The sequence below is a fragment of the Chenopodium quinoa genome, unplaced genomic scaffold (genome assembly GCF_001683475.1).
Source record: "Chenopodium quinoa cultivar QQ74 unplaced genomic scaffold, ASM168347v1, whole genome shotgun sequence".
NCBI classification, from domain to species: Eukaryota; Viridiplantae; Streptophyta; class Magnoliopsida; order Caryophyllales; family Amaranthaceae; genus Chenopodium; species Chenopodium quinoa.
This window is the reverse complement of record NW_018742951.1, coordinates 3,541,787-3,569,676: the sequence shown is the minus strand read 5'-3', so window position 1 is coordinate 3,569,676 and position 27,890 is coordinate 3,541,787. Positions and strand designations below refer to the sequence as shown.

The 27,890-nt window shown below is 40.3% G+C and overlaps 1 pseudogene; it reads left to right on the top strand.

The window, feature by feature from the left end:
- The first annotated feature begins 1,650 nt into the window (after positions 1-1,650).
- Positions 1,651-5,431, top strand: LOC110728526 (annotated as a pseudogene).
- The last annotated feature ends 22,459 nt before the right edge of the window (positions 5,432-27,890 follow it).

Here is a 27,890-nt window from a genome sequence, read left to right as displayed (position 1 = left end):
TTTACAAGGCTGCTCGAAGAGCGAGACAGTGAAAATGCATGGCCGTGCTCAGATTGATTTTAGAAATCATCTGCTTATTGACAGTCGAACTCGGAGATCGAGAAACACTTCTGAACGTAGTAAGGATGACGATGAATCTTACCTTATAAATCACGAAGAGACATTAAGCGACAAAGGAAATGGGCTATACACTGTATGCACACTTGTCCGGAAGGACAAGTGGGAGATTAAAAGGAATGGTGTCCTTCCAACAAGTGTATTATTCTGATAGAGGGTTCAGAATTATTATAGAGCTAATTCTTCAGTAAGGTCAAGTGATCGGAATGCCTAGGTGGGCGCCGCTTCCGATCAGTAATATTAAGGTATAATTAATATTACAGCTTAATCTTAACTGAACCCTTCGTGTCGAACCCAATCGAACAACCGATCCGAGACGACGAATCAATCCGAAGGATTCGATGAGTCGTCGGAGTTTTACGAACACAGACGTCGGATATCGAGCCTAGGGCGTCGAAACCGAGCGTCGCAAAATCACAAGCAACAAGTACGAGCATAGCCGTAGCATCACATTGGCCTAGCCATGTGAGTGCTAGGCTAGGCTAGTTCATCGCAAGCTTAGCATGCTAGGCGTGCTAGGTGCTTGCGCATATGCTAGCAAGTCATGCGCCCTATCATCGCCCATCGCACCATCGCAGCCTTTCGCACAACACATCACCATCGCAAATGCTTGGCACTAGCGTGTGTGCGTGCGTGTGTGCCTTCACACAAGCACAACACCATCGCAAGTGCTAGGCACTAGCGTGTGTGCGTGCGTGTGTGCCTTCGCACAGCTCATCGCACCATCGCAGCACATAGCACAGCACTGGGCAGCGTAGCCATGTGCGTGTGCATTGCTAGCACAACACCAAGCAATAGCATGCTTGTGCGTGTGGCTGGCGAGGAAATGCCACAGCAGCAATGCGAGAGGCTAGGCAGCAGCAATGCGCATCAGCCAGCGAGGTTGTGCGTGTGTGCGTGCTGGGGCTAGTGCGTGAGTGTAGTGCATGCTGGCGTGTGCTGGCATGCTAGCTGGCTGCCAGCCCATCTGCCTTTGTGAAGTGCTGGATTGAGGAAGTGGGGACCAAAGCCACAAGGCTTCCCTTGGGGAGCAAGGCAATGGTCCCCCCCAAGGGAAATGGTCCTCACCTAACCTATTCCCTCCTCTTGTCACTTGTTGCCTTGTGATTGCATTTGCTAAATAATTTATTTTGGAATTAAATAAATTAGTGCAATTGCACATGATCTTACATTGATCATGAAATGGGATTCAAGTCCTCATTCTCTATAAATACCCACTTGGTTGGGATTTTGAGAAAACACACTTGAGTGGAACTATGTAGGCATCTCCATTGTTGAGAATACCTAAAGTTCGTAAAACTCCAATCTTTTTAGGTCGGGCGTCGACTAACCTTCGGGGCTTGGGCCGATCAGGTCGGGTTCGAGGGTACGAGCCGTCGGAGACCTTGCGTTTGCGGGGTTCAAGTAAGAGCTCTTTTAGCGAGCGAAGCACGCGTCTAGGGTATAATTCTTTATCTCCTTTTCTCTTAATTATGTATTAATTATGTTTTGCATGCTTTAATTGCTTTAGTTATCGGTGCGGGTCTTGGTGGGTTTCTTTCCGCGTAGAGTGGGTCTCTACGAAACCCTACAACAACAACCCAATTATGAGAACCATGTCTAAGAAGCCCCTGTTTCTTTAATTTGACGTTGTAAATAAATTCAAAATTTAGGGTTCTACATTTCGATAAATATTACAGCAGCAACAATTTCGAATGATAAGAGGATGAATTTGCTCCCAATTTTTTCTGAGTTGGTTGAAGTGAGAGGGGAAGAAAATTTTGGGTTTGTATTTTTGTTATTATTATTTTTTTTTCTTTGGCAGATTTTTCCAAAAGCATGAATTGAAGCTAGGCAATTGGCACGTGTCATCCCTCGATGTAACAATATTGTACATCGGGTATACGCAAACGATTATAAAATAATGATACGCCCTTGTCAAATATAGTAATGTGATAATTATTATGAAACGATTGAAAATAGAAAGTGTTGTATTTAACATAAAATAGGGGATCGAGGGGAATACCGAATACATAATTAAACATACAACACAATTCAATAATCGGGAAAAACAGCAAAGACCTCCATTACTACTCCAGGCGCAACAATGGCGATACATCTGAAACTAAACACCCACTACCATTGTTCACGGTCTTTCGGCACGGCTCAACCGTGTCCTTCCTACTCTAACCTCACATTCTTCCATTTCCATCGTCATCATTACCCCTTCTCTGAAACTACACTCAAGCACAATTCCGCAGCATCAACAGTAGTTTCCAGGCGCGCGTTACTCTCTTCTGATGCTGCGCTTTTCCAGGATGTCGGCGCTACTGCTTTTTTAGTCACTGGTGGTTACTCTGTCGTTTCTGTCTTTGATAATCTCACTCACCGCAACATCATCTCTCAGGTTTTTTTTTTTTTTTTTTTTTCAAAAAAAAAAAATTACAAGTTAATCGCTCTTTAATTTACAATTTTGAGCTGGGGTTTTGGCTTGGATTCTTCTGTAATGAGGGTTGTATGTTATATTGGCTCAGAAATCAGAGACGCGCAGAACATTCAAATTAGGAACTTTTTTGTTTGAATAATTATGATTTTATATTTAGTGGGTGTTATTTGTGATTTTGTTTGGTTGATTAATGAGCAGAGCAAAGCTCTTGAGAAGTGATAAAATTTACATACTAGTAGTTTTTCGTTAGTTGCTTTGGTTACATACAAGAAAAAAAAGAGGAATTCGTACATTTTTGCACATTTACTTGGTTTTTTTCATTAATGTTTGGTTATCTTTGGGTAATAATATTACAATTTGAATCAAGGGTCTAATGGAAACAACTGCCTGTAATCATACAACTATGACTCCCTAGCCTATATTAGGCACGCATTCTTCAAATATAAAGCGTCGAAAAAATGTGTGTTGGCATAATTGTAATGTATTGGAGAAAATTTCCTTGACTAGCATCCTTATAAATTCATGCTGGAACTTTTTGTTAAAATCTTTTGGAATATCGAATTATTAAAGGGTAAAGTTCCATTGATCGTTCTTGCAGTATTGTAGTCCTTTTAAAGATACTACTATACTAGACTTTTTACTTTTCAGAAATTCCATTAAAGGTAAATCTTCTGATAAAACATCTTGGTTCTCTGCCCTTCCGCATAATATAAGGCACTGCGGCTATTATAATTTTACACGATTTGCAGGCTAGCCATCAGCTAAAGTGAAAATTTTCTCAATAACTATGTGATTGTGGATACTCCAGGAATAATTGGTTAGTACTTTCTTAAATTAGGATGCTTTTGTGTCTTGATGGATTTCGAAAGATTTGGGGAAAAAAAATGATGTGTCTTCGATGGATGTGATAATAACCGACGTTTACAAGAATAACAACATTTGTGTCTTATTAACTATAGTCTCGCTACCAGTTATTCAAAACCCTATTCTGTTAATACCTTTATTTTGTTGTTCGTCTCAAGGTTCCTACTCCATGGTACAGAAACTGTGTAGGAGAATCGAAATTCTGTAGGTCCAAGACAGATTGATGGTACTTAATTTCTAGTGCCTATATTAAAGATATTTGTCAATGTAGATCATGGATGTGTTATAGACTTATCGTACTTTATATGGTTCAGATGCTTCAAGTGCCATTAATTCTCCTCTGGAATTACAAGATATTCAATTCCATCTCACTCTGGCCTCTATTATTTCTTCATCTTTCTCCCTTTGTGTCTGTCATTCTCATAGCCCCACAAGACAAGGTTGATGATAATTTGGTCGATTTGTTGATGTAAACTGAGCTTGAAGTTATCAATGTGTTAACTTAATAGCTTTGACATCCCTTTGGCTGCTGGTAGTCTTTCCTTTCTGGAACATGGTAGGCCAAGTTATCTATTAAATGTGCAATTAATTGGAAGTCTTGTGAGTTACCTTGTAAGTGTTTTAACCTAAAGCTGAGCTTTAATTGGGTTTTGTTTGTGGGAGGCATGCCTCTTGCACCTGCCAAGGGTCTTTAGTTAGGTATTTGATGGCGAGCTAGTCCTATGCATACAATAAGTAGGCGCCAAAATTCAAATACATTTATTTGCTTATATTTTTAGGAAAAAACACAAAGGCAATTTGATTCTTAAATTAGTTCCTTGTCTATGGAGCAGAATTTGAGCAGAAAGCTTGTCCATATAATTTCTGGGTTGCCTTTTGTGGCTGCCTGGCCTCTTTTCAGGTACTTCTTCTTCATCTTTATCTAGAAAATTGAGTTTTCTTTTTTTAAAAAAAAAACTTTAAACTCATCAATGTGACTCTAGAATAGCGCCTCACCAGAAGCTCGGTATTTTGCATCTCTTGCTCCATTTATAAATGGTTTGAGACTTGTGGTCAATGGACACTCACTTGCAACAGATGAAGGCCTCCTCAAATCTGTTACTCGAGAAGGCAAACCTGAGTAATTTTCTCAAATCCTTTTAAGAAAAAATTCTTTGATCACTCTCTATTCCATGTCTGAGACATTTTCCTATTTCTTGAAATTGCAGGGAATTGCTACGAGGTCCATTATACTATGTTCTGATTCTAGCTTTATCTGCCATTTTCTTCTGACGTGATTCTCCAGTTGGCCTGTTGTTATTGGCAATGATGGCTGGCGGTGATGGTATAGTCCTCAAATTTCCTTATAGATAAGCTGATATTTTGTTTTACTTAAGTTTACCTTCCAGCTTCGGTTTTTTCCATGCAAAAGTTTCTCTATTGACTGTGGAAGCCACAGGAATTGCTGATATCATGGGAAGAAAATTCGGTTATGTGAAGTTACCTTATAACCAGAAAAAAAGTTGGGCCGGTAGCATTTCAATGTTTACCTTTGGTTTCCTGATATCTATGGGGTAAAATTGCTCTTTCTTTCTTGACGATTCAAATTAATTGAAATTAATCTGTAATGTGCCAGAGTGAGTTTGTATTTGACCCCAGTGATTTGATGCATAGCTATCTGTTGTTGATGCCTCAGGATGCTTTACTACTTTTCAGTTCTGGGTTACTTCCAGTTTGATTGGAATCTCACAGCCCAAAGGGTTGCAGTAGTTTCTTTCGTAGCAACAGTTGTTGAATCGCTTCCAACAGCAGAGCAAATCGATGATAATATATCAGTCCCTCTCGCAACCCTGTTTACGGCATACCTCTGTATGTAGATTATGGTCTGAAAGACTGCTCTTCCCCAGCATCTCAAGGAAACTCTAAATGTTGATTGTCCATCCAAGATCCAACCCTCATCGTCTTTTGTTACAATTCTTTAAATTTTGTTGGCGTATCTGACAGTCTTTTATTGATTTTTAGTAATGGCTTTAATGATTTTATTGATGGATTAGTTGAATACGTAAACATAAATCGATCATTAAATCATTTAAATATCATTAGATGCTTGTGGGGAGCCAACATCCTATACTTTTTTTCTTTTGTTTTTTTTTAAAGAAACCTCTCTTTTTCTATCCTTAATGTTGTATGACTTTGTATTGACATTTTTTGTGAATCCAACCTTTGGTTTCTTGAATATACAAATTAATTAAATATTAAAAATCAACTGCCCATTTGGATAGCTTAACTAAGCTTTATTAGTTTCTAATTAAAAAAAATAATATTAAAAATCAACTAATGTCATATAACGTTTCATTAATGAATTATTTTTACTATTAATAAAAATAGAATAAAAAAAATAAAAAAAATAATAAATCTTTAAGATTTGATTAATTAATAATTGACAATGGTGAAATGACTTACTTGCCATAATACTTGTAAATGGATGTTTTCACTATTTATTATTAACTTAACACTATATTTAATTAAAAATTAAAAAATTGACCATAATATATTTATTTTCTCCTTGTTTTAGGTATTAATATCGTAATATGTAGTGAATGATAAAATGAATAACAAATATAGTTACAAAAAATTGAGTCATAAATTAAAACCAATTGGTCTTAGCTACATCCTTATGTAGCTAAGATAGCTGCAACAAACCCAATATTTGCGTCCAATACAGCCCACGAATATTTCATCCCAATAAAATGCAGCCCACCCCACAAACAATCTTTGTTCAGCGGCCATATATATATATATATATATATATATATATATATATATATATATATATATATATATATATATATATATATATAAAAGTTACTTCACATTTAAACCTCTTAAAATTATTCTACACTCAAACATAAATGATTCTCTCTCCTCTCTATGATTTTCTCTAACCTAAAATCTGAAAATTCACCATGGATGTTTGAGAAAAATTGAAAAATCAAACTAATTCTCCCAATAAAAGGTAAATTTATGTGAATATTACTTACTTTTGTTTGAATTGTTGGATATATACTTTGTTTTTATTGAAATTTCTTGAAAATTCATGAATGAAATCTATCTCAAAGAAGATGAACTTATACAAAAATTGTTTAGATTAGTTTCAATTTTTATGTAGTCGAATTAATTTGTTTAATTTTTGTGGTCGTATTCATGAGGCACACATTTCACTTTTTTTTTTCCCTTTTGTAGAAAATAAAAAATAAAATAAAATAAACTTCAACAACTACTAAAAAATCAAGATGAATTGAAAGTATAAATAATTATTGTTTCATTGTTGATGTTACAAAATTAAAATATTAAATTTATTGTTACATTGTTAATCTACATTTTTGTTATGTTCATAATCTTTGAAATTCCTTTAATTCATTCTTTTTATCTTAAAGTTTCATATTATTAAGTATAATAACAAGTATCAAGTCTAATCATTTTTTAATGCGTATTATTCATTTTTTAAAACATCCTATGCTTAGTTTTTTTACAATTATGTTCAAAATTTAAGGCTTGTATGTTCATTTTATGAACGCATATAGATTCACTATCTATATACTTGATGTGCATAATCACTAAACTTTATGTTCATACTTATTTAGTTTATGTTCATAATCTTTTAATTAATTACCTATGGCTCATAAAAATTATGGTGGTTATTTAATGAAGCATATTGAAACATACACTTCATAATCCTTACAAGAGTGGGTTTGTGACTTAAAAGCTAATAATGTAAGTTTCTTAAATTTTAAATATTCATTTATAAACGTGTGTTCATTTTTGAAACTTATATATTCCAATAATTTATTCATTTGTTCATATTTTTGTTTTCAAGCTAATCAAATTTGGAAGCTAAGGTTGAATTTTGTGCTAAAATCATACAAAGTAACATAAACAAAGAAAGTCGTAATGTAGAGATGGCTACAAGATATTATACTAAGTAACACAATCAGAGAATGACGTAGAGTAAAGATGGCTACAAGCAGAAGGAATGATCGAGATTGACTTTATATATGTTGCAATTGAAATATTAATCACTTTGCAAACCAAGCGTGGTTTTCGTTTTTCTTAAAATATATATAAATTAGGGATTGAAGTAGGGCAAGTGTAGTTTGCAAATGGTTACTGATTAGGGGAATTTTCCCCACCAATCACCATCCGACAAGTGGACCAATCAGGTTCCGCCATGTGTCCGTCACATGGGCCAATAGGAATCTGCCACGTGTCAAGCAATGATCCGTCCACTATGGACCAATTACGACACGACACGTGTCCTTCCCATGACACCTGGGATAACCGGTCACCTAGGCCCAACTTCCGAGGGAAGCCCAATCAGCCCAAGGTTAACCTAAACCTAGATTGACACGTTTCCCGAGGTTATAAATACCTCCCTTAATCCTCATTAAGGAGATTACACGCTAAAAAGCAGATTACACACATTAAACACTCTCACCTAGAGAGACCCAATCACTTTAATTTCCGCATTAATTACTCCTTAATTAAGTACTAACTTGACCGTCGGAGGCGGATCTCCAATCATCCGGAGCATCCGTTTGTTTTGCAGGTACAGGCGTCCGGTTCCAGTCTCGGAATTGTAACTCTCCCGCAGGACATCAGAAAACCCCGAAACATCTTGGCGCCGTCTGTGGGGAGAGTACTTCTGAGATGGCATCCACGTTTGTACCGGCTCCTGAAGAGAGACGTCCCCTGGACGACCCTCTAGTTCAGTCGGACCACGATACTGAGAATGAATTTGAAGTTGAAGCTCACACAGCTTCAGACGGGACCCTAAGGGCCCGACGTACCCGTCATACCGAAAGGAGGGAACGGGAACATCTTCAAACTGGAAGCGAGCCAGCAGGCGCACCGCCTGTTCGGCAGCAGCCGACTGATGGGTCTGCTCCCATCACAAGGAACGAACTCATGACCTTCATGAGGGACTTCAAGGGAGAAATTCAAGAGTTGATTAACAAGAAGCCGCCTGCTCTGGACAAGGAGCAGTCGGCTAAGAAACCCTCCACTTCACGGAAGAGGAAACCAGTTCAAGGGCGAGAGGCGACCCCTCATCCTAAATCTAGGAAGTGGGAGCCACCTGCCCTTGATTTCACAAAATACCGTTTTCCTACTCCAGGAAATAGGAAACCTGTTCGTCATATTCAGGCGGACGGGTCGAGGAAAACATACACAGACGCTCTGCTACTGTTAGAGCAGAAGAAGAGTGACCGATTGTCAGAGTCGGCCTCTACTTCAAACTTCCAAGACAGTCTGCGAAATACCTCGATGAGGCATACTCAGTCGTATCATGAGAGTCAGTCAGGCGGCACCTCCCGTCAGTCCGGCTTTCATAGCGACCACGCGGTACCAAACTTACCGTTTGTACCGCAACAACAGTATTTTTTACAGCCACCTCCGTTTGGTGGACATGCAGCAAAAAATGTCCAACCTATGGACTGGCAGCTACGGTTTCTTAGACTTGGTGAACAGCCGTCGGCCTTCTCCAAGGAAATTACTTAAGCCGCTCAGCCGGCCAAAGTGAAAAATGTATTAGTAGGCGCCTATGACGGCACTACTAACCCAGAAGACCATCTGATGGCATTCACCAACCTGATGTACCTTCAAGGGTTGGATGATCCCACTTAGTGCAAGTGTTTCCCAGCGACTCTCAAAGGAATCGCACAACAATGGTTCGGCAACCTGCCGACTGGTTGTGTAAATAACTTCAAGACGCTTGCTTACTTATTCACCTCCAACTTCGCCATGAACATCCCTGCGAAGAAGACTACCCTTGATTTAGGAACAATTCAGCAGGGCGAGAAGGAGGGGCTTCGTTCTTACATCAGGCGGTTTAACCTGATGAGAATACAGATTCAAGGGTTACCGGATGAAGTAGCCTATACTGACTTTTTCAGAGGTCTCAAAGACGGGTCGACCTTCAAATTTGATTTGGTCCGAAAGAGGGTGGTGACTCTTCAAGAGGCCTTGATTGAAGCGGAAGCCTATATACAAGCGACTGATCTTTGTAGTACGGTAAAACAGTCAGACGGGAAAAGGTCCGACAAAAGAGAAGGACGACAGAAGCAGTCGTCAAACAAAGACGAGAAGAGAAAAGAGGTCTGGGCAACTGTTTCCTCTAACCAGCCGTCCCAGAAGAAGAAAAAAGAATTCAAACCATACTCCCCAAAGTATGTGTTTAACAAGGATAACCAATTTATCCTAAAGGAAATCAAGGGACGAATCTCAATTGAGAAGCCGGTCCCCATGAAGGGTTCTGCAAACAATCGGAACCAAGGAAAATTCTGTGATTATCATGAAGATGTTGGTCATCACACCAATGAATGCATCAGTCTCATGCGGTATCTGGACCGCCTGGCTGAGCAAGGTGATCTTGACACTTATGTCAAGAAATCTACGGGGAACACTTCCTCAAAAAAGCAGTCGACCAAAAAGAATCAACAGGCCGACAGCTCCGATACAGATGATGCAGTCGTCTACACCATTGCAGGCGGCTTCTCAGGAGGCGGCCCCACTATTAGGGGCAACAAAGACAATATCAGGCGGTTTGATGTAAATTCCGTTCACCAAGAACGGCCCTCCAAATATTCATTTCCTGAGATTGTCATCACTGCAGAAGATCTAGGAGGGGTAAGAGTGCCGCATGACGACCCTATCGTTATTGAATGTAAAGTGGCCAACCAGAGAGTTGGCCGAATCCTCATAGATACCGGAAGCTCCTCAGATCTCATCAGTAGCAAATGTCTGTCGAAACTAAAATATCAGACTGATTGCATACATCCGGCATCCCACCCTTTAGTAGGGTTTGGAGGAGGAGTCGTCCACCCAGTGGGACGAGTGGATTTACCCATCCGCCTGGGCAAAAAAGGAGAAGGACGACACATGGTAGTCCGGTTCCTGGTAGTAGAAGAACTCTCGGCCTACAACATGATTCTGGGACGACCAACCCTGAATAATTCCAAGGCTGTTATAATCCCATCTCTTATGTTGCTCAAGTTTGAGAGGATAATGGAACAGTCGGGTCCCTAAGGGGAGATCAGAGGATGGCCCGAGAGTGCTATCTCTCGGATGTCAAGCCCACTGTTATGGCCACTGGGTCGAGTGGTGGAAAAATAGACCTTGACAATGTCAAGGAGAGTGCGCCTGTTCAAGAAGCAGGCGGCAAGAAGAGAAAGGCAGCCCAGACGGAAGCCGCAAGAAAAGACAGAAAATAGCAATCATTGGAAGAGGAGCGGTCGGATGAATTCCGCCCTCAGCCGGCTGGTGAGCATACGGACTTGATCTTAGACGACTCACGTCCTGAGCAAACAGTCAAAGTTGGGACGACTGCTCTGAGAGTCCGGGGTGACGACTTTCACAAACTATTGAAAGAATACAAGGACATCTTTGCATTCGAAGTCCATGAAATGCCAGGCATTAGTCCTGATCTGGCGGTACATAAACTGGCCGTGGATCCGAAAAAGAAGCCGGTACGGCAGAAGAAGCGGAACCATGGCGAAGAAAGAAGTCAGGCGGCAGCCGCCGAAGTTAAAAAATTACTTGATGCCAGGTTCATTCGGCAATGTTACTTCCCAGACTGGGTTGCAAATGTGGTGCTTGTTAAAAAGCCGAATGGCACCTGGCGAATGTGTGTAAACTACACAGACTTAAACAAGGCGTGCCCCAAAGACAGTTACCCTCTGCCTAAAATTGATAACCTGGTCGACTCAACAGCCGGCCATGCTTTGATGAGCTTTATGGACGCCTACTCTGGTTTCCATCAAATTCCTTTATGGAAGAAAGATCAGGAGAAGACGGCCTTCGTCACTGATCAGGGGTTATACTGTTACACGATCATGCTGTTTGGTCTTAAGAATGCCCCGGCCACTTTCCAGCGAATGATAAACACTGTGTTCTTTGATCAGATTGGGAGAAATGTCGAGGCATATATTGATGATATGATTGTCAAGTCTAAACTTCAGAAAGATCATCTGTCGGACCTCCGAGAAACTTTCGCCACACTCAGGCGGCACCATGTCATGCTCAATCCCAAGAAATGTGTCTTTGGAGCTGAGTCTGGGAAATTTCTCGGATTCCTTATCAATCAGAGAGGAATAGAGGCGAACCCTGAGAAGGTGCAGGCGGTCATCGACATGCAGTCGCCTCGTACCATCCGAGAGGTTCAGAAGTTAACAGGTTGTCTGGCGGCCTTGGAAAGATTTCTAAGCCGATCAGGCGACAAATGCCTATATTTTTTCCAGGCAATTAAGAAAAAAGCAAGGTTTGAATGGGGGCCGGATGCTGAGGCGACCTTCCAGAAATTGAAAGTTCACTTGCATTCCTTGCCGAGGTTAGTCAGCCCTTTGCCCAAAGAAGTACTCTACATGTATTTGGCCGTCTCTGATCATGTGTTAAGCGCTGTTCTCCTTGCTGAAAGAGACGGCTGTCAGCTCCCGGTCTACTTTGTCAGTCATGTACTGAAAAATGCCGAGTTGAGGTATCCCTTAGTGGAGAAATTTGGTCTTGCACTCTTCATGGCTGTTAAAAAATTGAAGCCCTACTTTTTGGCACATGCAGTCGTCGTGTATACAGACCAACCTATCAAGCGGCCACTGACCATCATGGAGTCGTCAGGCCGAATGATCAAATGGGCCATAGAAATACAGAGCCTCGAAGTTACTTTCGAGCCTAGAAAAGCAGTGAAGGGGCAAGCCTTTGCTGACTTTATTGTTGAGATGACTCGTCCTCCGGACTCTCAAGTTACAGAACAAGTCTGGAAGGTATATGTGGATGGAAGCTCTACTTCAAATGGTTGTGGAGCAGGAGTCATATGTCAGTCGCCAGAGGGCGACAGGTACGAGTATGCTTTACGCTTCAGTTTTCAGGCCTCAAACAATGAGGCAAAATATGAAGCTTTACTAGCCGGAATCCGCATGTGCAAGGCGGCAGGAGCAAGAAAAATAGACGCCTGTTCCGATTCACAATTGATAGTGAGTCAGTACAATGGCGAATACGAAGCAACCCATCCGGCCATGATCAAGTATTTACAGGCGGTCCGACAAGCAGTCGGCTCCCTTGAGGATTTCCATCTGACCCAAGTGCCGAGATCAGAAAACAACCAGGCGGATGCACTTTCAAAATTAGCATCATCCGCCTCCTGTGATACTCCTCGAACTGTTTTTTGGGAAGTAATGGAGAGGAGAAGCATTGAGGAAGAACCTATTGGAATCTTAGACAGAAGCTCAACCTGGATGGATCCAATTAGGGCATATCTGACAAATGGTACCCTGCCGGATGATCATCAACAGGCGGCAGCACTGAAAAAACGAGCAACCAGTTTTGAAATAATAAAGGGAGAACTTCACAAAAGGGGGTACCTTCAACCCTTCTTAAAGTGTGTTACTCCAGAAAAGGGGCGAGAGATACTGGACGATCTTCACTCTAGTTACTGTGCTTCCCATATAGGCGGTAGGACGCTTGCTCAACGGGCAAGGCAGCAGGGCTACTTTTGGCCTACTTTAGAAGCAGATGCGATGGTGATGGTGAAAAAGTGCCAAAGGTTTGGCAAACTAATTCACCGTCCGGCTACTGACTTCACTACCATTCATAGCCCACTACCGTTTGCTAAGTGGGGCATGGATATTCTGGGTCCATATACGCCTGCTACAGGCGGAAGGAGGTACATACTTGTTGCCGTCGACTACTTCACTAAATGGGTAGAGGCGGAGGCTGTAAAGGGAATCAAGACGAAGGATGTGATTTCATTCATTGGGAAAAATGTCATCACTCGGTTCGGGGTTCCCATGTCTATGGTTTTTGATAATGGTCCCCAATTTGAGACGCCTGTTCTCAAAAGCTGGTTGGGTGACCAAGGAATTGCACACTACTTTGCATCTGTCGGCCGTCCACAAGCAAACGGCCAGGTAGAAGCCTTTAATAAAATCATCTCAGACGGTCTCAAGAAAAAGATTGAACGAGCAGGCGGCCTATGGGCGGATGAATTACCACATGTTCTCTAGGCCATTAGGACGACTGAAAAAGGGGCGACTAAAGAAACTCCATTCCTCCTAACTTATGGTGCGGAAGCTGTTCTTCCAATAGAACACTACGAGCCGACTCTTCGAGTAATGCTATATGACGAAGAGGCAAACTGGGAAGCCATGCGCCTGACATTAGACTCACTTCCTGAAAGGAGGGGCAATGCTGTCTTGCGCCATGAAATTTACCGCCTGAGAATGACTAGATCATACAACAAAAAAGTACACAGGCGTCCACTCAAAGTGGGGGACTTTGTACTTAGAAAAATGGAAGCAGTTGGTAGGGCTAATGAGTCTGGCAAACTAACTCCCAACTGGGAAGGACCCTACCGAATCTGTGAAGAGGTCAGGGACGGTACCTACCGTCTGGGAACACCAGACAGACAACCGTTGCCTCGAACTTGGAATGTAGATAATCTTAAGAAATATTTCTTTTGAATGATGTAAATAGTCAAGGGCTACTTAATAAAAGTCGCATACTTAATATTCAATTTTGTACTAAGAGGGGCACGCCTACTAACAAACAGTCGGCTACTCTCCATACTCAGTTTTTATTCTTACTTAAGAGGGGCATGCCTGCTGACAAACAGTCGGCTACTCTCCATGTTTAATTTTTATTATTACTTAAGAGGGGCAGGCCGCCTATACATTTACAGTCGGCTACTCTCCATTGAGTATTTTACTCTATCTTCAGAGGGGCATGCCGTCTGTACCTTTACAGTCGGCTACTCTCCTTTAAGTATTTTACTCTATCTTCAGAGGGGCATGCCGCCTGTACCTTTACAGGCGGCTACTCTCCATTGAATATTTTACTCTATCACCATAGGGGCACGACGTCTGGACATATAGTCGGCTACTCTCCATAGAAGAGGGTCGACTGGTTCCAAACACACAGCCACCCCCCTTATACTTAACTAAAAATGATCAGGGCCTGGCCGACCCTGTGCCTAAACAGGCGGCTACCCTCCTTTTACTTAGCACCTACGTTCACCAAGAACTAACCAAGGCCACAGGCCGAATGATCAGACCAGGCGCCAAGCCAACTGATCCAATCTTCAAAACTAATACGACCTGTCCCAACATCATAGCAGGCGTCCGGCGGCATCCCTCCGGATGAAATTCGTCGCAGAGAGCAGCTCCCTTTTGGGTGGAACATTGCTCTATAAACTAATTACACGGCACCTATACGACTGCCCCCAAGGGCAACCACGTAGCCGTTTTTGAGACAAGGATAACTCTATCACTAACCAAACCAGTGGTAGCAGTTGACATCTGAGTCAGATGACCGCCTGTATTACTTGGGATAAATGCAGGGGGTACCTCTTGAGTTAATAGCCAACAAACATTGGCGAATCTAAAGGATCAGCCGGCCTCCGCCGCCTGGTACCTTTACTACTCAAGCAGGAGTGACATCGACTGAGTAACACCAAAGTTAACTCATAGTCACTCTCTCAAACTTAGTATGGAGCCTAAAAGGTATGAGTCGTCCGCCTGTTTTTTGCAAACAGGGGCTCTCAACCACTACTCCTGCTAGGTTAACAACCTATGAGTTAAAAGCCAACAAACATTGGCGAATAAAGGGGAACAACCGGTACCAACCGCTTGATACCTCTACTACTCAGTTACTTGGCGACTAGGTGACAATCATGTTTACTTGGTCAAACCACTTTCCTACTTAGTTAATTTTACAAATGACAGGACCGCCTGCCTAAAGGGGATCCAGTCTTTAAAATGGTTCGAATACCGATTGGATTAATGGCCGACTGATCGTCTAGCCTGGAAACAGACAACCAGTCGTCCAGGGGCATAGGCGGCGTGAGTAACTATCCTTACCTGTCTGCAACTATCGGCCATGTAAAACAGTCCGTATAGTGTACAATTGGATCAGAATATTCAATACTTAAACAAATTTGAAGCAAAACAAAAAAAATTCATTAAAAAGAAGCCGGTCATTAAAGACCGGCAAAATATTCAGAGCCTCGGCCCCCTGGCCGGGTAAATACAAACAAACGGCACGCAGGCCGTGACAAGAAGACATAAAGCTTAAGAAGGGGGCAGATCTTCAATATTAGCAGCTGCCGCCTGGTCAGCACTCTTCTTGCTGGACTCGGCTTCAGCTGCATCCTTCTTTGATGCATTACCCCCAAGCGGCACAAGCGCCACTACCGGCTCCTCCTCCTCCTCCAACGCCTCTTCCTCAGCAGCCGCCAGGATCTCTTGATTATATCTATCAGAACACTGGCGGTACGTTTTTTCCCATGAGGAAAAGTCGGCATTGGGGAAGAGGCGGCCCCAAGTCATGCGCTGGATTTGAGCAGAGTCTTCCATCATCTCCCGGACCAGCTCTTTCTTTTCTTGCTCGGCCTTTTCCGAGAGCTCCTGAGTAAGAATCTTCTCCTGGGTCACCAGGCGTTCCTTTACGCTCGCCAAGGATTTCTCCAAGGTTTCGTATGAGGACATCTTTTGGCGAAGAGGTCTCAGCTCGGCCTTGAGGTTGTTGATGGTCGCCTCCAGCTCGCTATTCCTCTTCTGGGCCGCCTCTAACTAAGCCCGGATAGCGGCGGTAGCCTGCGCCTGATAATAAAGAATATCAATTGTCAGAACTTCATTTTGGGCAATTTGAAACATTGCCTTATCACAGTCAGAGGCGCCCATAGCTTTTGCAGCCTTTACCTCTTTGTTCTTCCGGTCAAGCGGCTTGCGAAGGCCGTTCACTCGGAGCAGGGCCTAAGTAAAAAGGGAACAGGCGTCAGTTTCCAAACAAAAAAGAAAACAGGCGTCCTGGAATTCAAATACTCAAAAATATGCTAAGTATACCTCAGCAAGGACCCCTGCAATCCCGTCTAGGTCAAGGGTGCCGACACCCCTGACCGCCTCCCTTTCAGCTGGAGGAACGACCTTGATCATAGACTTGGCCACCTCGACCAAGTCAGGCTCCTGAGGGCCGGCTGCATCAAGCATAAACAAACGGATTAGACCTAGTAAAGAAGGGAGCAAGTCTAAAATTTACAAGGACAATTTCATACTTCTAGGTGGCCCAGCTGGAGTTTTAGAAGAAGCGGCCGGCTGTTTCTCAGCCGCCGCATGTTTCCTGGCAGAACCAGGAGAGCTCGCAACAGTCGTCCTCCGGGCCTTGGGGTCCGGCTGTTGGGAAGAAGAAGCTCTTGGAGCGCCCGTCTAAAAAAGAAGAAAAGAGTCAGTATATGCATAAACACAACTCCAAAAACAGGGTGAAAGGTTCGAAGCCCACCAAGGGTGCCCCCTTGTTGGGGGAGTCGGTTGAAGACTGTTGCATGATGGAGGCCCGCAAAATGGCCGCCGCAGTCTTGGAGGCGGTAATTTTGCTCATGGCGTCCGCTGCAAAAACAAATAGCAAAGTTAATAAAAGTCATAACAAAAAATGCACGGAACAGCAGAGTATTCGACAGGCCGGCTACCTCTTGAGCACCGACTGCTGAGGCCACAGGCGGCCAAAAAGTACTCGTCGTAGAGCCATTTGAAGCTCGGGACGCAGTGCAGGGGTACTTGCTCTCGTACCCCTGAAGTAGAGTTCACCTTCGACTCTACTTTGAAGAGTCCTTTATCTAGGATCTCTTTCTTAGCCTTGGGGGGAACAGGCGGCATGCTGCGGCCGCCTGCAAGAAGGGGCGGATTCCTGTTCCACCTGTTGAAGCGCTTGTTCAGCTCTGTGTCTGAACTCTCAATGATAAGGAAGGTGCTCCGCCAGTCCTTCCATTTGTTTGCTTTACCTCTCGTCATGAGGTAGCCCCTGTGGCTCGTCAATTGATACCAGTCGGTACCGCCTGCCTTAGGGGTCCGGCTGAGGTAGTTCATGTGGGCGAAAGCCTTGAAGCTCGGCTCCACCCCGTGCAGTTCGCACCCGGCCACATAGCTGAGTACGTTGACCCAGGAGTTCAGGGCTAACTGCCATAACCCCAACTCATACCCATCCAAGATCCGCTGAACAGCCGGATGTAGTGGGAAGCGCAACCCAGCCTTGATGGCCGCCTCGTAGCAGCCAAAGCAGGCGCCATCATAACTGGTACCAGCCGGCCAGACGACTATGTCTTCTGGATCCGGCACGAACACTAAAAAGCCGGGGCCCATTGTGTGGTTTGCGATAAAGCTCTCCACTTTCTCTTGCATGGTTGTGATCCGGCCCCGAGGTACCGTGCAGTAGTAGGGGGTATTTTGCTCTCGGTGAGAGGCGGATGGCTCCGCCCAATCGTCCCCCTTCTCAACTGCGTGAGAAAGCCTCGCCTCTTGTAGGCGACTGTTTTTCTCTTCTGTGTCCAGGGAAGCATGGTCAGAAGAGCTAGACTCGGATTCGTTCTCTGACGAGTCCGAGGAGGACGACTCCTCCCCTCTCCCGGAGGGGCCCGCCTCCTCTCCTTTAAAAGGAGCAGGAGAGAATGTAGAATTGTCAACTGTAAAATGGGAAGGGGTCACTTTGACTCCTCCCTCAGAACTGCCGGCTTTCAAGCCGCTTTGTTTCACTTCCACATCTGGTGCCTGGTCAGATGTTTCACTAATCGGCACCTTGTGGGAGGAGCCGTTTGAATTTGAGATCCTGGCAGTCTTTTTTGTTCTGGCCATCATGCTCTGCATAGACACAAATACAGTCGGACTTTGTATAAAGGGCAAAGATGGGTCCAGAAAAGGGCAGGCGGCACTCCTAGTCCTAGATTCAGCCGTCCCCGGTGACCGGCTGATCACTAACCTAGGTCGTGTCGTGTGCTTCCGTGGTGCCATTTCAAAAAAGAATAAAGTAAAGAGAAAATTAAGAGTAAGAGAACCGACGGTTACCTGAACGAGTGACGATTGATGAAGTTCTGAAAATCCTTTGCAGTCGGCTTGTCAGAGCAGGCGGTAGGCAGAAAGAGTCCAAAATGTCAGAGCAAGTTCAGGGGTCCGAATGTTCTCTCACAAAGTTTTCAAGTGTGAAAATGACCGAAGTCAACACTCCTTTATATAGGCCAAGTGAGAAGGCGAAGGGTCACTTCCAGAATTCAAAATTTTGGCGGGAGAATCTCTCGGCCTCTCGCCGAGTGACACCTGTAGCAGGCCGTCGCCTGTTACAGGGCGATACCTGTCACAGGTAACACGTGACCAGTCACGTGCCACCTGTGAGGGGCAAATGATTAGGGGAATTTTCCCCACCAATCACCATTCGACAAGTGGACCAATCAGGTTCCGCCATGTGTCCGTCACATGGGCCAATAGGAGCCTGCCACGTGCCAAGCAATGATCCGTCCACTATGGACCAATTACGACACGACACGTGTCCTTCCCATGACACCTGGGATAACCGGTCACCTAGGCCCAACTTCCGAGGGAAGCCCAATCAGCCCAAGGTTAACCTAAACCTAGATTGACATGTTTCCCGAGGTTATAAATACCTCCCTTAATCCTCATTAAGGGAGATTACACGCTAAAAAGCAGATTACACACATTAAACACTCTCACCTAGAGAGACCCAATCACTTTAATTTCCGCATTAATTACTCCTTAATTAAGTACTAACTTGACCGTCGGAGGCGGATCTCCAATCATCCGGAGCATCCGTTTGTTTTGCAGGTACAGGCGTCCGGTTCCAGTCTCGGAATTGTAACTCTCCCGCAGGACATCAGAAAACCCCGAAACAGTTACCTTAATATATTTTTATTGGGAGTTTGTTTATATATATCTTACTAGTTGTTCATCTTTCTCGTCTATTATGTTCATATATTACTTGTTCATTTTCATAGTTTATGTTGAAATCTTAAAAATGTAAATAAAACATAAATATTAAAGATGTAAATGAATTATAATATGGAAATTCATAATATATAATGTATACTTTTACAATTTTTTCTAAATGAAAATATAATCAATTATAAAATGTAAATTAATTGTCTTGTCAAACATTATTGAGATCCACCAACAACCGATCATTCATTCCTTCTATTGCACCAACATTAAAATACAATAAAAAAAAATTTACAAAACATTAGTCTGACCAACTCTTCGTACTTTCCCCTTAATTCCTTATACAAAAACCAAACTTAAAGCCATAATCATTGTACATATCATATGCCTCTTCATCACTTCTTACTTGTTTCTTCAATAATTCAGATTCTTTGCCTTCCACAAATACAATTGATCTGTACGCACTAAGATATAACAAATAACAACAAATAATCAGAATTTTCATAATCATCACAACATATTTTCATAATAATTGTTTAGAATGTTCATAATTATATAATCATTAATACAATAGTTAAAAATATAAATAATCACTCTATATGTCATATGTATGTGTTCATAATCAATTAAAGATATGTTCGTAATAAATAAAGAAACATATATGTTCATAATAAATATATAAACTGCTCAGATTTTCAACAATAATGTTCAGATAATTTAACTTTCAACCTAATAAAAAGAATATTTCATAAAAATATATGAACACTTTAAAAAATGATTATTTAGTATAAAAAAATGAACACGTAAGAAAATGAACATGTCAAAAAAAGTTATCAACATTTAGGATATTAAAAATGAACATGATTTTCATATAGGTTCAAATTCATTGTATAAAATTATTAACGAAAAATAAAGATAAAATAAATTGTTGAAATATGTTCATTATTGTTTATGTACAAAATGTTCATTTTTCGGTGAACTAAATATTCATTTTGTACTAAATGTTCTATTTTAAATTACTACGTGTTCATTTCTTCTTTTACAGAAATTATACTCAAGTTCGATTATAATTATTCAAACTCAAAAAAATTGAATATAATCTAACTAATCTTAATTGATCATAGAGAAAATAATTATTAATACATTGTAAAGAAAATAATTATTTTGGTAACGTGATTAAGAATCTAAAGACTACACAAAAAAAGAAAAAAAAAGAGAGAGGAGAGTAAAAATGACCACAAATAATCAAGAAATTCAATTAATATATATTCCCATCAAAATCAGAATACCAATGAATCAAAATTATAAAATCAGAAACTCAATTTATCAAGATCAGAGTAAATTGAAACTCATCAAATTAATCAAGTTATAAATTCAGAAACAATTACAAACTCAGCCAAAATCTAACCTAATTATAAACAACACAAAAACTAACCTTCATTGATGATCTCATTATGATTAATGATGCAAAGAACGGAGGAGAAAGAAAATGTCAAATGAAAGAGAAGAAAAAGGATAGAGAAACTATCGAATGAAAGAGGAAATAGAGGAGAGAGAAAATTGAGATCAAAATTATTATTATAAAAGTGAAGAAAGAGAATCATAAAAAAAGAAAGAAATTTAAGGAAGAAAACTACTGCTGCGTTTCATTTAATATTAGCTGGATTTTGGGTTGATGTAACTAGCTTGGCTGCATTCGAATGCAGCCAAAAATTTGTGCTATGCTTAAAAAAATCAGTTAGTATTGACTGGACTCGCGCCTAGCCAGAGTTAGCTAGTCCCACTACCAAAAATGAACATGTACTATAACAAAAATGAACATTTTCTAATTGAACATATTTTACAATTTTGATCATTATAAAATGGAAAATTTGAGAAATACCACCATCTATTGATTACATTTTGTACAATACCACCTCAAGTTTTTATTTATTTATTTATATTATTATTATTATAATTGTATATTACCACCTAGTTTTCTCAAAAATCAAAAAAACTCCCACCACTTTTGCCCAACTCCCTATATGACGTCACAGTGGGTATCGCTACCAATTGTACCTCTCTTTTCCCTCAATTCTCACCTCTGTTCTTCCTTCTTCTTCTTCTTCTTTGTCTAATTTTAATATTAATTTGCGAATTAATTAGGCGTTATTTAGGGTTTTAATTCACTAATTTGTTCTTCAAGCCAAACGACAATGCAAAATTGAGGGCATAATCATGTTATAGAGAGTTTTGTTTAATTAGGGTATATAAAATCAATTTGGGGGTGCTTCAATTGAAATTAGGGTTTATAAATTAAATTTGGGGAGTTGATTCTAGGGTTAATTAATTGCAAAATTGGTTAATTAGAATGATTAGGGAAGAAGAAAGGTGAAGTTCGAAGGAAGAGAGGAGGAAAATTGGTTAGTGGGACCACTATGACGGTCATATAGGGGAGTTGGGCAAAAGTGGTGGGAGTTTTTTTGGTTTTTGAGAAAACTAGGTGGTTATATACAAAAAAAAAAATAACAAAAATTGAGGTGGTATTGTACAAGATGTGAACAATAGGTTGTGGTAATTTTTAACTTTTCCTTATAAAATCAAAATATGTTCATTCTCGTATGTTTTATGTTCATTTGTGAATAATTTACTATTGAAGAGTATATTAATGATGTTCAAGTTAATATTAGCAAAATTATCATAATCATAAAATAAAATATTTATTTGTACGTCACGTTAATAAAAAAAAAGGAAAAATTGGGAATAATAATCCCAACTTTGCCGTATTTTGTTTCAATAATCCTAACTTTGGATTATTCTAGAAAAATATGAGCTTTAGGGGTTGTTGATTTTCTTCAATCCCTAACCGGTCAATACAATTCAATGACCTATTATATCAGGTCACTTGACACGTTTCAAGTCCTAATTGGTCCAAAAAAATTAAAAAAATATAAAAAAAACAAAAACCACAAAACACTAACCAACCTCCCCTTTCCCACCGGCCCACCTTAACACCACCGGTGCGCTGCCCACATCGCCGCCTATTCCCTATCGGCCAGCCGCCCCTTTCCAACCATTGGCGTTGCCAATTTCCCCCCTCCCCGAAACCCCCCTACCAATCCCCTGAACAACCACGAAGCAAACCCCTCCCCAACTCCCAAAAACCCCAAACCACCCTTCCCCCCACCACCACTTGCCGCCGGCCAGTGGCGTTTACCCTTCCCTTCCCCAATGCTGCGCCGCTTTTCCCCAATACTTCCATGCTAGTGTTGCGACCCAGCTCCACCCCCAATTCCCTCCTTTTTCGATCTGGTTTTTCGCCCAACCATTCAAACACCAATAAAACCCCTCCTCCAAAACCTCCAACAGCCCCTTCCTCGCCGTCGAAAACCCTAGCTGCTAGGGTTTCGGGGTAAGGGGGTGGCGGTTGGAAGTTTTTTGAAGTGAGGGAGGGTTTTTATTGGTGGTTGCGTAGAGTTTTCGGGGAGGGGGGATGGTGGTTTAAAGGAAAGTGGCTGGAGTGGCGTCTCCATTGGTGGGGGAGGGACGGTGGTCCGGCGAGGGAGGTGGCTGGGCTGGGCGGGTTGTCGGATCTTTAAGGGTGGTTAGGGTGTTTGCTAGGTGGTTTTTTTTATATATTTTTTTTAACTAATGAACTTGTGACAAGTGTCACTTTTAAAAAAAACATTGAACCGGTAACCGGTATTTGGGATTAAAGAAAATCAACAGCCTCCAAAGTTCAGTTTATTCCTGAATAATCCAAAATTGAAACAAAATACGGCAAAGTTGGGATTATTATTTACAATATTTCCTAAAAAACTTATTTATTTATTTATTTCAATTTTCAAAAATATGAAATTAGATTTTCATTTGTATTACAAATGTTTTGTATTTCTCAATAATTAAATGTTTATTTTCATGGAGTATGATGTTCATTCTTATAAAATAAATGTTCATTTTCATGCAATATGATTTCACTTGAAGCTTACAAAAATGTTGATGAACAAGCAACAACACTATATGTTCATTTTTATTTACAACTGCAATGTTCAATTATATAATATAAGATGTACAAATTTTTTTTCCAGTATCATAGTCTCTTTATTTTACTTTTATATTATAAATGTTCATTTTTATATATTGCAATGTTAATTTCAACTTTTAGATATTTCTCTCTTTTGATTTGGAATTCATTTTTCATTTAAAAAAAAAGTGTTCATTGTTATTTAACGTAAATATTCATATGAATTTTCTGATATGCATTTGCAATTTCAATGTTACTTTTCAAATATTACTAAATGTTCATTTTTTTCTAGTAAATGTTCATTTCTGTTGGGGAGGACCAACCACTTTGAAAATATGTTCAATTATTAAATGTTCATTTTTGTTATAGAAAATGGTCATTTCTAGTCGCGGGACTAGCCAGCTCTGACTTGGGGCGAGTCCTGCTTAAAATTTGCATAAAAAAATAGATATCATTTTTATTCTTGTTAACCAAATAATTATTATATAAATATGTGTTTAACCATAAAGGCCAAGTTTTACATGATAATCTCATGTGCCATTCAAAAATACCCTCTTTAATTTTTTTTTTTTGTTAATGTGAAAAAAGCAAACCTCAAATGCTCCCTTCTCAAAAGTGTCATCTTATTTGCTGCATCAAATCACATATGGAGTAATAGGCAACCAAATTTATTGCAATTTTGGTAACATGTCAATCACCTACCCTTCAAAAGCCAGAAGTAGGTGTTACTATTCAAAGGAATAGTGTTATTTCGGTTTCACCCTCAACCTTTCATAATAATTGCGAATTTTTCCTTGCTTTAACTATTTGCTCTGATCATTTTTCTTTTAAGGGAACGAAAGAAAGGGGTGAGACCCTAGTTTGCATGCAGAAAGACCTGTTTGTTTACTTCCTTTGACACCTCTCCCGAATTCCAAGTGTCACAACCATTCTATCTCTTCCATTTCATTTCCATTTCCAAATCTCCTCTTCTATTTTATTCCATAATAGTTGGTTTGGATGAACTATCCATTTCCAAATCTCCCTCTTCTATTTCATTCTAGCTCACTCCTCTATTAATATGTTGTTCTTAACCTCGCTGAAGTTCTTCTTCTTCCAAACGTTCTCTTGATTATCCTCTTCCTGCTTCCAAACATTCCAAGGTTGGATATTTTATTGTTTTGGGGTTTAATTTTTCAAAAATTAGGGTTTTGTTTTTGTTTTTTTTTTATCAATTGATTGCTTTGATTTTATTATTGATGGTTAAGGATTCGGAAGCGTCATCGTCGACGGAGGATAAGTCTGTTTCACACCTGCTAGTTACCGCGACGGTGGGTAATCAATTAGCCTCTGAATCGTAGAACCCACCTGAGGTTGGACACTAAATCGTGGGTAATCAATCAAAGAATTGATTTTTCTGAGAAATCACTTGATTTCATGTCAAAAGTAAGGATTTTAGTTGATTTGCATGTTTTGATTTTATTCATTGAATTTGGTTTCTTGGAATTACTTTGATAGTTTTTGATTTTGGGGGTTTTCTTTAGGGGTATTGTGGGATGCGATGGTAGATGAGAAACAATCAGAGTATGTTGTTTTACATTTTACTCTAATTTCTCTCTTTTGAGATCAATTTTTCTGAATCTCTTTTCTTCAGGTATGTTTCTCTTTCTCTTTTCTAATTTAGATCTCTTATTACTCTGAAACTTGATGAATTATACAACAAAAAAGACCCAAACATTATGATTTCAGTATTTGTATTCAATTTGTTGTCTGATTGTTTGATTATTATCAATTACTCTGATCTGCTACTCATGATTTTCATAAATTAGTTTATGGGTAATATTGATATTGTTTTTATGTCATATCTAATTTCTATAGTCATACTGAAGATTTTGTTTAATTCATATTTGGATTCCTCTATTTTTTTTAAACCGTCAAATATCCAAACTATATATATATATATATATATATATATATATATATATATATATATATATATATATATATATATATATATATATATATATAAAATTATAGAAATGGGATCATATGAGACCACATCCCTTATGTGAGAACCCTATTATATGTGAGGACTCATTATAGCCGTTGGATCAATTACATCCAACGGCCACAATTAATCCCGGTCAAACAAAAAAATTTCATTTGAAAACAATTTCCTGCGTTTTTTCTCTCTCCTCCCTCCTCTTTTACGCACAATTTTCTCTCTCCTCGTTCAAGTTCATCCGTTATTCTACTCTCTTTATCTCTGATTTTTCATCACTACTTCTTCAATCTTCATCAATTCTTTGTCAAGGTGATTTTATTGTTTATATTTTGCTGTTTTTCAATTTATTTTAGGTCACATTCTGGTACATTCATCGTTGCTTTTTGTTTTGATTTTCGTTTGATTTTTGCCGATTTCAGCTCACATTGTTTATTACTTTGTGTCAATTATGTTTTAGTTTGTTTTTTTTTTGTTGATTTTAGTTTTTTTTTTTGTATTTTTAAGTAGTTATCAAGTTGATTTTAGTTTTATTTTGCCTGATTTTCGTTTTTTTTTTTTGGAAACCTAGAAATCACTGATAATTTGTGCTATATGTTGATTTTAGCTTGATTTTAGGTTTATTTGAATAATTATTAAGTTGATTTTACTTTGATTTTAGTTTTATTTGAGTAATTATTTTTTATTTGAGTTTTTACCTTGATTTTTGTTTGATTTTTCGGCTTAATTTTTTCAAATATATTTTATTTTTTTGCTTATTTGTATCAGTTTGTGCTTGATTATTTCAGCTTAATTTTATCAGTTTGAGTTTGATATTTTCAATTTCTTCATCAACTTTTCTGAAAGAGCCTGATTTTGAGAGTAGTTTGGAAGAGCTTGATTTTGAGATTGGAAGAGCCTGATCTTGAGAGTATGTTGGAGGAGGCTGTACTTGAGTAGAGAATGGAGGAGTATGATTCTAAGAATTAGTGATGAGTCATTATTAACTTTTTCTCACCCCCCCTCATTTGTATACTTGGTTATTGTTTGCATAATTAGTGATGAGTCATTATTGGATTGTGATAAGGACCAGTCATTTGCTTGTTCAAGTGGCAGAAACAAGTAACTAAATTGAACACCTTTTCTCCTATGGGCAATGAATCTTTCCTTAGATATTCATGCCTTATCCAAAATGAACAATCATATAGGAAATATGTAATTCTTGGTAGATTTTAGGGCAGAAAGTTACTTTTCTCATTTTGAAAATTTCCAATTCCCCAAACTAGGCTACTATGTTCGGATTATCTGCCTTTGCTTATATGTTAACATTTTCACAACTCACAAGGTTCTTAAACTGAGTATTTTTTAATTCATTAAACCATTGTAGTATACAAACTACCCAAATTTGTTCCTTTTGACTTACTTTTTATTGGTTGGTAGGACACTATTTTCTCACATTTAGGATCATCTGCTTCTTTTTAGAAATGTGGTGAATCCCCCCTTCCCCCTTTTTATTTCTCTTCATATAGTTTACCATGCATGCCATCCTCCTTTGCGTTGATATATGAATATTTTTTTAAGGAATGGTGTCCTTCCAACAAGTGTATTATTCTGATAGAGGGTTCAGAATTATTGCAGAGCTAATTCTTCATTAAGGTCAAGTGATCGGAATGCCTAGGTGGAGGCCGCTTCCGATCAGTAATATTAAGGTATAATTAATATTACAGCTTAATCTTAACTGAACCCTACGGGTCGAACCCAATCGAACAACCAATCCGAGATGACGAATCAATCCGAAGGATTCAATGAGTCGTCAGAGTTTTACAAATACAGACGTCAGATATCAACCTTAGGGCGTCGAGACCGAGCGTCGCAAAATAACAAGCAACAAGTACGAGCATAGCCGTAGCATCACATTGGCCTAGCCATGTGAAGTGCTAGGCTAGGCTAGCTCATCGCAATCCTAGGTGCACTATATGTGCTAGGCGCACAAGGCAGCCCATCGCAGCAGCATGCTTACGTGTGTGCGTGCCTTCGCATAGCACAGCACCACCGCAACATGTGTGCTTGGGTGCCTAGATGCCATCGCAGCCTTCACATGGCATAGCATCACTATCCCAGCCCATCGCACAAGCACAACACCATCGCAGTGCTAGACACTTGCGTGTGTATGCGTGTGTGTGTGCCTAGGGCTGTCGCACCATCGCAGCACACAGAATAGCCTATGGCATCGCAGCGCTAGCACAGCACCAAGCATCGCATGCTTGTGCGCGTGGCTAGCGAGGTAATACCCAGCATGTGTGGCTCGCTAGCAGCACGCATGATGGCTATGCAAGTGTGTGCGAGAAGGGGTAGGCAGCAGCACCACACACCAGCTAGCATGGTTGTGCGTGTGCGTGTGCATATGCGTTGGCTGGGCAGCGGAAGCTCGCTAGCAGCGCCCAACGCCTAGCAATAAGCAGCAGCGAAGGCATCACCCAGCACAGCAGCATGCAACGCGCATGTGCTGGCTGGGGCTGATGGATGCTGGTTGTGCATGCTGGCAGTGCTAGCTGGCGTGCTAGCTGGCAGCCAGCCCAACAGCCCTTGGTGATGCCGGTTTGTGAGAGGTGGGGACCAATTCTTGGAGCAAAGCCTTGGGGAGTAAGGCAATGGTCCCCCCATTAGTTTTGGTCCTCACCTAACTATCTTTCTCCCCTTGACACTTGTTGCATGGTGATTGCTTTGATTAATTATTTCATTTAGAATTAAATAAATTATCACATTTTCTCATTCTGCCACATT